The following is a 6,913-nucleotide window of genomic DNA, read 5'->3' as shown; positions in this document are numbered from 1 at the left end:
GCGGATCCAGGAAATTTTTCTACGGGGTTCACTTTTTAAGTGTCCGAACATAAAAAATACGGAACGGTTCGACGATTCGGGTCGGGTAAAGTTCGAAACATAATAAAAATACGATACAAGAATGAAAAAAACATCGTCATGATAAATTTAAAAACACGAAGCCTAAATGATAAAAAAAGAGCCTGCTCTTGTCTTGTAGACCCATAATTTTGAAGCCTAAATGATTAAAAAAAAATCTGAATGCTTGAAACCCAAACCCGACAACCGAAAAGATCAAAAAAGAGCCTGCTCTTGTCTTGTAGACTCATAATTTTGAAGCCTAAATGATAAAAAAAAAAAAAAGAAAACTGCTGTTGTCCATGGTCTTGGCACCTTCATTGCCATTTGACCTCTCTAGTGCCACCGTCATTTGTGTTAAACAGACCAACAACACCTGTTCTCCAGTTTAATAAATGAAAGAAAGAAAGAAGGGAAAAGAAATTAGAATGAAATCAAAAGAAATTAAGGGGTGTATAATTCGTTTGATTTGAGCTCAAAATCCACACATAAACGCCCCTATGTTAAATGGATACTGAATTCATCAAATAAACCTAGAAACTTAATCAGTCTCATATTTTAATCAACAAACAATTAGAATTTTCTAGGTTTTGAGATGAATGTATGAGATTGAGAGCGGCTAAATTGATGAATATATGGATTGAAATGGAGAAATTTACCTTCGGAGATGAAGAAGGTGGATGATTGATGGGTGGTAGCAATAATGGTGGATGAGTGGCTGGAGAGAGTGGAGATGATATTAAAAAGGCAAAAAAAAGGGCAAAAAACAGGTTTTCCCAAGACTCGAACATGCGACATCAACTTACACAACGCAGACATAAACCAGTGAACTACTCTACACATTTGTTTATAAGGTTCCTCTACAAAATATTAGGGGGTTCCTTTAGAATATTCTATATACGTTAACACTATAAATTAAGGATCGAACAGGTTCCTGGGAACCCCCTATCTAAATGTAAATCCGCCCCTGCTTTAAAATTACAGTGTTTCCATCTTTTTAGTTTTTTTAACAAAAGTATAGTAGTGTTTTCTTTTAATTGGTTGACTCGATGTAAAAAAAAAATTAGATCGTGCAATGAGTAGTATGTACAAGTAACCAAAACATAGACGTACATGTTATGAGCGAGAAATATTCAACTTAATGCTACGCAACGCAGACAGGGCAAAAACTAGTTATGTATAATATAAAGATTAAATTCAAGTAGTTATAGAGATTTAAATAGACATTTAGTTTAACAAGAGGGACTTAAATAGACACTTTACCGTAAGTGTGAATTTGAATTTGTCCAAATCGAAGATTACCCGACCCGTTACCACCGGTATGCGATAAAAGGCAACAAGATTGCAATTAGGGTTTGGGAGAGATCTGAAAATGGCGATGAGGAGCTTTTTCAACGAGATCAGGGGAATGAAGGTGAAAGACGTGCCGAAGCACGTGAAGCCGATGGTGACGACAAGCAACGCCAAGAATTTCATCCAGCGAGCATTGGATAATTACCATGCCAAATACATTCAGACCGACTCCATCGTTCCGCTCTATCACGTCTGCTTTGGTGGCATGATCTTCTCTTACCTTGTCGCCCTTCCTGAGGAGCGTCGTCATCTTGAGCACCAGCAACATGCCAAAGGCCATTGAGTTGCTCATCCGATTCAGGTATTTTCTTATTTCTATATATACTTGATTGATTTTCAATAACTCATATACTAGGAAGTCTATACCCTGATTTGGGGTTTTACCATATGCTGGTGTTGATCATCTTTCACTAGTTGGGCAATTTTGGTCTTTATTAGGAGGAGAGGTTTTTAAATTTTTTTAGAACCAAAGCAAATAAATAAATAAAATCTTATTACTAAATACACATGTTATGCTTGCGTGAGAGGAGACATGAGTACAAGGATAAACTTCAAATAAAAGCAAAGGCATGATAAGATTCAAACATGAGCATGTGTTAAATGCTTAAACACACTCTGTAATTTCCAAACCTTGGGAATAGCAAATCTTTCGGCTTATGTATTGGTGTATCACATACATATAGCATATGAACTTGTCTATATTTGTCTCCTTTGTAAAGGCCATTTATCCTAGCTACTAAAAAGCGCAAGACAGTATATTCGCTTGTCGCCAAGGCGCAAGGCGAAAAAAGTGCATGCTTGAGACAAGAAAGGCACAATATTAAAAAGATATAAAAAACATAAGATGGGCTAAGAAAGCTAATATTATTCTACAAGTATAATTAAAAGCATACTATAAAAAGCAATTTAAATTATGTTCTTAATCTCTGCAGAAAATTAATAAATTACTAACATATAAAATTGCATAACAAAATCTTATCTTGTGAAGTTTTGGTTCTACACACTTAAAAAGTCAAGGTATAAACCTAAGATGTTAACCAGTAAAAAGGTGAAGTCGAAACATAGGGAAGCATGAACAGCCTGCACACTCACCATTAGGGTGCACAGTGAACAATCTAAAGAAAAAAAAAATCTATCTCTTCACATACCATTGTCTCTCTTCTACCTTTTCTCTCCTACCTTTCCTCTCTTCTAGCTAGTGTTAGCAAAAAAAAAAACCCCACTGTTAGGAGTTAGGACACTTAAAGCTGCTTCTCCCGCTGTTAGGACACTTTGATCGTGCAAGGCACTATGGCTGTGCACCTAGGCTTATGCCTTTGGCTGCTATTTGTTTATCTTTGTACATATGAACACTGCTTCCTTTTCTTTATTGATGTAGATCAACATGTGATCTTGCTAGATAGTGATTAAAGACATAATCTAGCAAGATGGGAGGATGACTATGTTTGTGTATCTTACATCTTGTCAACACATAGCCTTTTACAACCAAATCGATGGTCTATTCCTTCCTTGGCAGTATGCGACTCTTTTTCGTAAAAACCGATCCTAACAACAACCATTAAAACTATACATTAAACCATCAATACTTTACCCATTTTAATGTAAAACCTGTTTATAAATTCTTTGAAACATATTATAAACATCCAAAACACGTTAAACATCTAAACCATTTATGACATATTATGCTATTTCCTTAACCCAAACTCACGCACATAACATTTGGAATCACGTTAAATATTCATTGCATGCTTTAGAAGTTATTACTTGAGACATATTCTAGCTCGAAAATTGATTAAAAAGGGCTGACAAAATTTTCATGATTCGTGACACTCATTGATATGTGTTCCTCTTTTTGCACTTATCAACCTATGAGTATGACCCCATTAAAAACATCTCTTTAAACTGTCTCTAAAACTCACTTAAAAGCATCCTCCCTTCTTGGTTGCCTTCAAGACTGTGACACACTGACACCACACTGTAAATGCTGAACCGCGACTGCTACTCGGTCCCTTTGATTGACAACACCAACCATGATCGCTGTTGACAACAGCTTTCATCCAGATCAGTAGCACTCGGCTGTCCCCAAAAACCAAGCTGCTCTCTCCTCTTTTGGCTGATTGGTTTGTGAGATTCAACTGAGTCTAAATCTATTTCATGCCTCCCGATCACCCCCTGTCTTTCTCTCTGTCTTATGGAACAAGATGTGTGTGTGTAAATCTACAACCGCGAAGATAATTTGATAGAGGGGCTATGCATGAGATTTTGACCTGGTGATTCGTTAAAAACTATGTTGTCAAAAGCGCGCGCCTAGGCGCTCGGGCGCAGCGAGGCGCACCTATAGCGCCTGGTGGTAGCCTAGGCGCAAAAATGGGTTTTATTTGAAAAAACGGTGCTGAGGCGCAAAAACGGTGCTGAGGCGCAACGCATAAGCAGAAAACAAAAGGTAACGCACAAAAAAACGAAACCGAGTGCGTGCAAAAACTGCCTCACGCGGGCCCGGTTTTTCAGAGCTGCATTCATGTGGGCACGCACGAGTTCAACCAAATTCTAGCTCAGAAACTCATATAAGTCCTAAACTTTTGCTACTAACTATTAGCTACATGATCTTAAATGGCATATATAATAGTTTTTTTAATTTTATAGGTGGAATCTTATTTATTTTCAAAGCATAACAGATTTTTTATATTTTTTTTCTCTATGTGCGCTTTTCTTAAAAACGCCCACGCTTTTTCTGCGCCTAGGCTCCGGGCGAGGTTGATGCGCCTCGCCTGCGCCTTGGTCTTTGACAACATAGGTTAAAAATCTTTCTCCCAAGTTTCTTGCATTTACAGTCACCGGTCCATTATTTCAATTCCCTTTTTGCATGTTTAGTCCCCAAAATCAGGTGTTACAAGTCTACCCCTTAAATGGTGCTCAAGAAATTAGCACCAACAAATTCTTTCCCATCGTTCTTAACAAGTTCTGTAGTCCTCACAGGAACTTTCTGAACTTGTTATTGCACTACAATTAATGGTATGGTTCATTTCCTTCTTTCGTGTCTTTGTTCTTAAATGGCATTGGGAGTTGGGATCTCTACTGATCCTTGGTAAGTTTTGATATTTGGATGGTGTAGTGAAAACCTAAACTTTTGAGATGTATAGTTAAAGCTGCTGTATTGGATAGCAAGTTAGAAGGAGAGTGGATGTTTTGCAATGAGAAAATGATTATTATATGTTGGAACCTGCCGTTTTATTTTAATCTTGTACCTATAGGTGGGGTGGCTTTAAGAATTAGTAGTAATATAATACAGAAATAGGATATGCTGACAATCTTTTATGTTAGATTTTCGTTTACTTGGATGTTGTTGAGGAAAACACATGTAATTATTAAACATTTGTTCTTGTGATTCGCAGGTTTTGGGAGGGGGCCATTTGAATAAATGAATTTTCGTTTATTGGTTGGTGTATGCGTGAAAGAAGGAAAAACAAAACGCATGTTGTTTGGACATCATTTCTAATCATTAAACCTTCCTGTTCATTTGTTTACTTTGTTTGACATCGTTTCTTTTTGTTAAACCAAACTTACTAAGGATACAACATACTATGTATGTTGAGATAAAACTTCTAAACTTTCTTATCATGAATAATATATATGCATTTGTTTACATGTCACAAGCCAGTGTACAATATGCAAGTTATGATATAATCCTTAAAAAGAAGGGAAAAACTACATTCTTAAAAGAGTAGATTACACGGTTTGTCCTTTAACGTTACACCAACTTGTTGCGTGTGTCCTTTGTCTTTAGAAATTAGTCAAATTACACCAAATGTCCTTTATTTAAAACTTTTGCACACCACAGGTTATTTACACCAACCTCTATCCATTTTCTTGGTTAAAACCAATCATGTGCCCCTCATGTGATAGGCAAAACTGTCATTTTATTATTTATACGTAAATTACATGTATTATCCTTTAAAAAAAATCTTAGGTTTATATACGGTAGGGTTCATGCGAGAACCACATTTATTGCGAGAACCATGGGAACCAATGTAAACAAAGGGCATTACTATAAATACATAACAGTTTTAATTAAGCTCCTCTTCTTCCTCCTAGACTTCAATCATCGGTTTAAATCATTTTTTTTATTCAATTCACGTCTGACACTCCTGGACTTCAAATTTTGTCATCTTAGTTCACATCCGATACTCTAGATTCTCCAAAATTCGTCATCTCGATCTTACCATTCATCATGTATTCTTGAAATTAGGGCAAAAAGAAAAGAATCATCAATCATATATTCGTTATATATGTGAAATTAGGGCAATAAGAACAGAATCATTGAAGATTGTGGCACAATTAGGGAGATCTGAAGAACAAACGTCCAACGAACTCGCCGTAACCTAGTTATTGTCGGAATATCCAGCATCGCTACACCGTTCCGTGAATTTGTAAGTTTATACACTTTGTTTTGCACTTTTATATGATAACATGACGCTTAATCGTCGATTCAGATCTTTTATATGTGAATATGAGGCTTAAATTGTCGTTTCATATTTGCATTAGAGAAAATGGTGTAATGTATATGATTTTTGAGGGACTATGGGCGACTGTTGTGATAACACGAACTTTAATGTGGTATTTATGCGTTTTTTTTGTATGTAGTTTTGTTACTAATTAATGTTAAACTAGATTTTGCCTCGCCCGCGTTGCGGGGCACTAAGCCGAATATTTCTCTCATAACATGTAGGTCTATGTTTCGGTTACTTGTACATACTACTCATAACACGATCTCAAAAAAATTACATTGAGTCAACCAATTAAATTAAAACACTAAGCCGAATATTTCTCTCATAACATGTAGGTATGTTTCGGTTACTTGTACATACTACTCATAACACGATCTCAAAAAATTACATTGAGTCAACCAATTAAATTAAAACACTATCATACTTTTGCTTAAGAAAAACACGATAGAAAACAATATTTTTAAACTGGGGGCAAAATTGTAAATTTTTAGGATAAATAAGCGTGTGTCAGGCAGCCGCCTAACATGAATAAAAATTACACCGAGTCAAAAAATTAAAACAAAGCACCACTATAGTTTTCTCAAAAAAAAAAAAGAAAAAGAAAAAACTAAAACGATGGCATAATTGTAATTTTACACTGGGGGCAAAATCGTAATTTGACTGGGAAAGTAAAGGAAAACGATGGCAAAAATGTAAATTTAAATTGAGGGCAAAATTGTAATTTGGCTGGGCAGGGAAAAACAAAACTAATGGCAAAACTGTAAATTTAAACGGGTCAAAATCGTAATTTTGAATCGAGGGCAAAATAGTAATTTTTAGTTGGGGGCAAAAACATAATTTTATTTTGAACTATGGGTAAAAACGTAACTTTGAACTGATGGCAAATTCGTAATTTTAAAGCAGGGATAAAATCGTAAATTGGTTGGCCGAGTGTCACAGCTTCCTGGCACTATTCCCCCATCTTGTGTCTGTACTGGGGGCAAAATCGTAATTTTACT

At 35.9% G+C, this 6,913-nt stretch overlaps 1 long non-coding RNA gene across 1 annotated transcript; it reads left to right on the top strand.

Moving 5' to 3' along the window:
• Window positions 1-1,380: 1,380 nt before the first annotated feature.
• LOC110913091 lies at window positions 1,381-5,058 on the top strand. The gene is made up of 2 exons (XR_002578364.2): window positions 1,381-1,711; window positions 4,803-5,058. It is a non-coding gene; the product is annotated as an uncharacterized LOC110913091 (long non-coding RNA).
• The last annotated feature ends 1,855 nt before the right edge of the window (window positions 5,059-6,913 follow it).

The sequence above is a fragment of the Helianthus annuus genome, chromosome 15 (assembly GCF_002127325.2).
Source record: "Helianthus annuus cultivar XRQ/B chromosome 15, HanXRQr2.0-SUNRISE, whole genome shotgun sequence".
NCBI classification, from domain to species: Eukaryota; Viridiplantae; Streptophyta; class Magnoliopsida; order Asterales; family Asteraceae; genus Helianthus; species Helianthus annuus.
Note: the sequence above shows the minus strand (reverse complement) of the source record. Positions and strands in the feature narration are given on the sequence as shown.